This window comes from Colletes latitarsis, chromosome 1 (assembly GCF_051014445.1).
Source record: "Colletes latitarsis isolate SP2378_abdomen chromosome 1, iyColLati1, whole genome shotgun sequence".
Taxonomy (NCBI): domain Eukaryota; kingdom Metazoa; phylum Arthropoda; class Insecta; order Hymenoptera; family Colletidae; genus Colletes; species Colletes latitarsis.
Genome location: NC_135134.1, coordinates 38,453,683 through 38,459,682, shown reverse-complemented (window position 1 = coordinate 38,459,682; position 6,000 = coordinate 38,453,683).

Here is a 6,000-nt window from a genome sequence, read left to right as displayed (position 1 = left end):
ATACGGCAATTACATTCTTGATCTTAAATAACAGAATGAAAGTCGATTGCGATCATTTATAAAACATGTAATATAAATACGCAATGGCCACTTGGCTTTGTCAGTTGATTTCAGGAAATTGGTACGTACATTAGAGAGTGAATGTTGTGTGAAATGTTCGGGTGTCGGAGGAACCCCGGGGAATCCTCTCTAGTGTAGGCTTTTGCGCCCGGACATTATGTGTGAGAATCGTGGAGTGGTTGTTTGCGAGAATGAGTTTTGCAATTTTTGAAATACAGGGTTAGGTAGGTAGGTAACTTATTTTCTGGTATGTGTATTAGATTTAAGTAGGTAGGGTCAGGGCAGGACTGTACAGGTCCTGAGCCTGTAGTTCGATTTGAGGAGTCGAAACGTTAGCCGATCCAAACGAATTGTTCCGTTTGTTTTGGTTTTAGTTTCGATTCTTGGAATCGCGCGGCTCTACAGTCGCTCTTCGCGGTCGCGTTCATTCGCGGTAGGTTTCCCGAGACGCTCGTCCCGCTCGAGTTTCGTCACATCTGTTCTGATAACAATTCCTAGAATCGTTGAAGGACTGTATGTTGCACGGAATCTCGAGCCTAGTATTAAGTTTCAGGCTTTGGCAGGACCGCCGAAGAGAGAGAAGGCTCTGCGGAGTCGAAGAGGCCCTGACAAATTGTCTGAAGAGTGGGCTACAACAAATGGCTCTTCATCTTCATCTTCGGATGGGGATGGAAAGTCATTCTCTGTTACTACTTTGTCACTGTATTTGTCTGTAATTTTGTAGTTATTTTGTTTTCTTGGCTGGCTCACGTATACATGTACTTTGTACATTATTGCACCATACAAACCAGCCATCAAGGGAACTCGCGGTTTCAATATGAATATTAATATATTTACTGCCATCTCGAATTTAAATTAATTCTTTAATAATACTTGGAACAAATTCTGCTATTTATAATATAATAATAAAATAATATATACACCATCGAATATATTCAATTTATATTTTTTAGCCTATAATTTATTTAAACGTGGCAGTCAATGTGTTAATAATATTTTTCATTATACAGGGGGTTCGGACACCCCTGGGAAAAATTTTATTGGGGTATTCTAGAGGCCAAAACAAGACGAAAATCAAGAATATCAAGTTGTTGATGGAGGCTCCGTTAAAAAGTTATTAACGTTTAAAGTTCCGCCCTTTCTGAATTTTTTTCTCGAAAATGCGCAAGATTTCGGGGGTAGGTCTATTCACCAAAAATTATTGTAATTGACCCCCGCAACCGAAAATAATTTTTCCAATACGATTTGAAATTTTTTTTTCCGTTGAAAAATTTCACACCTTCCCGAATTTTGTTCTGGAAAGTGGGTAGGATTTCAGGGGTATGTGTAATGACGAAAATGATTGTAATTGACCCCCGCAGCCGAAAATAATTTTTTTAGAATGATTTGAAAAATTTTTTTTTCGCTGTAAAATTTCAGCACCTACCCGATTTTTTTTCTCGGAAGTTGATAGAATTTCGGAGGTATGTGTATTCACCAAAAATGATTGTAATTGACCCCCGCAACCGAAAATAATTTTTCCAGAACGATTTGAAATTTTTGAATTTAATTGTTAATAACTTTTCAACGAAGTCTTCATCAACAAATTGGTATTCTTGATTTTCGTCTTATTTTGGCCTCTAGAATCCCCCATTAAAATTTTTCCCAGGGGTGGCCGAACACCCTGTATATGACATGATCGACATCAATTGGAGCTTCATCTAGCGATGAAAAGGGCGTACTATTTCTCAACAAACTTAAGCGTTTTGCCGTAGATGGCGCTATAGTCGTTCGGATAACTGCATTTTTTATTATAATAATTTAGTCCAATATTCACCCTAGACCTTAATATACCAACGTCATTAATTTCACGAGTTCACTATTTGTAACCAGATTCATCGACTCGGATATGGACTTTATGGAATATTAAGATATATTATTTGGGATATAGGCTTGAATTGTAAGCCTAAGATCTCTATTATTTTTTTTTTTTTCAATAAATACAATACAATATTATAAAAATAATTTTTGAACTAAATTTATTAAATAAACCGACGTATATAATCTCAAGTTAATGTATTTATATTGCGTTTAACGCGATATGATACTATGGTAATGTATTGCAAATTTACAATATAAATAACTTTTTACCGAGTTCCATAATAGAAGATGGTTCCTGAAGTGTTTCTTAATTACGTAGATAAAATTTCATAACAAAGAGAGCTGTAATTATTTATCGATTACGTTAATATAACGTTTGTTTAATTTCAATCATTGGTCATATTTTTCACATATAATTTCGTTTCGTTCGTAGGAATGTCATCATTTTTCGTGGCGAATAGATAAATTTCAAGGACTGTAAGAGTAAAAAATATCGATGATCAATTACGAAGGGAACGTTTCTAGACAGTTTGAATTTTACAGTCGACCAGTGACATGGAATTAAGGTGCACGTTCGATCCTTCATAACCGACAGATTTTCTATTGGGAAATAGGAGACATTGAATGTTAAATCGTCGATCCGTTGGCATCGAAACGCGTGACCAATGGCGCATTTATCAAAATTACCATTTACGATTTAGCTCGTATATCGTAACGCGTTACACGCGAATCTTCCGCATAACTGAATCCTTCGCGGCAATTCTTCGTCGATTTCTCGACGCGATGCGTTCGCTAGGAAGATGACAAGCAGGTAATAATAAAATAGGCGTTCAATCAAATTCTAACTGACAGTCGTTTACATTTAATAAGCGGAAAGCTGTGACGGTACTTAACATCTATAATCACATCAGGTGTAACGTCGTGAAATATTTTTACGATGTTAAATGCTAGGTGTTTATACATTCATCCTGTTTCCTTCAACGGTTTATTAATTGTCGAATAAAAGCAAATAAGTATCGCATATACAGGGCTTAAATCAGGCCATCTAAATATAATAATAGTAATACAATTCAAAAAACTTTTCTTTTCCAAGGTCGTTCTTTTTAGAAATAGAAATAGATTGTTATTGTTTCAAAAATACAAGATGTCAGATGTCAAAAATTGACTTTCGGCCAAAAATTATTACTTTTCAGACCACTGTGCGTCATAGAAATATCGTTTTAAACGACTGCTTTCACAGTCTTTCACGGACAGAAGTTTAGTGAAATCGTATCAAGTGGCAGCCTGTCGATTATTTGCTCAACGTCCCGATCATACATCGAAGAAACTTTTGATTTAAGTTTTGACGTACTATAAGTGCATCGTGATCCGAGTACCCGTCATTCTGACATCACATTCGATTTTTCTAAGTTAGAAGAAATTTCATCTATTGACGCTGGTAGTTCAGCAGTCAAAAGTTTCACATCTTTTTATCCATTCAAAGTGCCATCGACAAAAAATGGTCCAATAATGCGGTCAGCAACTATCTCACACTATACACTATATACTTCATCGATGCACGCGAACATGTCGAAGCTATTTCAAACTCTCAGTGAACCAACAGTGCATATTATGCATATTTAATTACTTATATTTGATAAAGATTGGTTCGTCGAAAAATACGGAAAAAGTTAAATTTAGTATTCTTCAAAAAATCCATGAACAAACTAAAGTGTTACATCTTTTTAAGAAAAAAATATTTTTCGTGTTTGACCTGTGGTGAACCTGAATGACTTTGAACTAGGTCATTGTATCCGTTTTACAAGCTTTCGTTGAAATGTAAATAATGATTTTGAAATGACCTTGACGTTTCTACCTGCCTAAGGGACATCACTACACTACTGTCCTTTGTGAAATAAAACATCCGCTTAAAAAATTCTTATCTATCCTTAAAGCAGTTAACCAGTTAACCGGAAAACCTGTTTTAAATACCACGCCTTGTACGTGCAATAATATTGCTCACCCTATCTCTTATTTTGATTGAGAATAATTTTATATAATGGTTTTATATACCGATAAGCTGATAAAAAAATCAACACAGACGAGGTATACGAGTAGACCTTTCAATCAATGTATTTTTTCGGCCCATTTTACATTACCATTTTTGTGCCACTCGCAACATTACCAACAGATTACACAAATAAACATAAGAGGAAGTGAGACAGAAAATGAAATTACAGAAACTGGCCACATATTATATTTTCGGTAAAGAATTTTTTTCTCGAAAATGCGTAGGAATTCGAGGGTATGTCTATCGACCAAAAATGATTGTAACTGACCCCCACAACTGAAAATAATTTTTTCAGAACGATTTGAAAGAATTTTTTTTTGCCAAAAAATTTAGGCATATTCCTGAATTTTTTTCTTGAAAATGCTTACGATTTCGAAGGTAATCTATTCACCAAAAATTATTGTAATGGACCCCCTAAACTGAAAATAATTTTATTAGAACGATTTGAAAATTTTTTTTTTCGTCGAAAAATTTAGGCACCTACCCCCTATCGATTTTTCTTAAAAATTCGTTTTTCATTTTTAGTAATTTTGTTTCACGCCCTATAGAAAAGTCGCCTAATACTTTTTTGTAGGTACCCATGAGCTCTAGTTCAAAAAAAAGTTTCATTGAAATATATTCACTATTGTAGGAGTTATGGACGTTTGAAAATTGGACCATTTTTATGGTGTTTTTCTAATTTTGCGGGGTCAAGGATCAACTTTTCGAATATTTTTGCGATTTATACATATTCTCCACTAAAATACGCGTAGTTTGCTTTTTTAAACATTAAAATCGTTCAATCCGTTCAGAAGTTATGACGTTTTAAAGATTCGCATGAAAATTCGGGCAGACATTTCTGGCCAGAAGTTATATTTTCGGTAAGGAATTTTTTTTCTCGAAAATACGTAGGAATTCGTGGGTATGTTTATTCACAAAAAATGATCTTAATTGACACCTACAACTAAAAATAATTTTTTTATAACGATTTGAAAATTTTTAATTTTGTCGAAAAAGTTCACGCCTACTCGAATTTTTTTCTCGAAAATGGTTAGGATTTTGAGGATATGTCTATTGATCAAAAATGATTGTAATTGACCCCCGTAACTAAAAATAATTTTTCCGTGAATGATTTGAAAATTTTAATTCAATTTTTTAATAATTTTTTAACGAAGCCTCAATCAAGAAATTGATATTCTCGATTTTCGTTTTATTTTGGCCTCCAGAATCTCCCATTAAAATCTTTCTCAGGGGTGGCCGAACACCCTGTATTATATCGTCCCGTGAAGTGTGAACGGAGCCTAAACGTTGGCGCAAACGGTTCGTACAGGCGGGCGACAAGGCGGGCGGCAAGGCAGGCGGGCAGACAGAAGCTGGAGCACCTGTCTGTCCCTCCACTTCTTCTTTACGGCAAAAGAGGGGCCGGCAGTGGATATCCCGTGCCGCGGTTCAGTACCTCGTGCACGCTCACGCTGATAAGACCTTATTCTAATCACCCGTCACCTGGCGTCGATAGTCGTGCGCGGACCTTTTGCGCGATCTCACGCTCCGTCTGACGCAATTCCTTCCTTCGTCCGTGCGGCGCGGCCTGCGTATCGCACGCATTCTACCCGGTCTCTCTCCATACTCGCTTTCTCTCTCTCTCTCTTTCTCTCTCTCGTTTCCTTTCTTTCACTCGCGTGCTTGAAACTGACGCGGTCGGTGGCACTTTCATGCAGCGGATCGGGCCGCCGATCCGGATCCCTCGATCTCGTGATCGAGCACGTCAGCTCGCCTTCTGTCTCGCTTCTTGCTCCGTCGAACGCATAATTACCCCGGCCGATTATATCCGACCGATCGTTGAATAGCCACGTACGCATCGCTCGGTACGTGCTCGTGGAATGCACGGACCGAACGGGGAGGATGCACGCGCCTTCTGCGCTTTCTTATCCGGCACCATATCAAGGAAGATGCCGTGGAAAGATCGCTCGACTTCCTTATCGATCGAAGAAGCTTGTTTTTAACGTTAACGGATCCTATCTGCTTCCTCGTTGGTACAGTTCGTTTTCGAC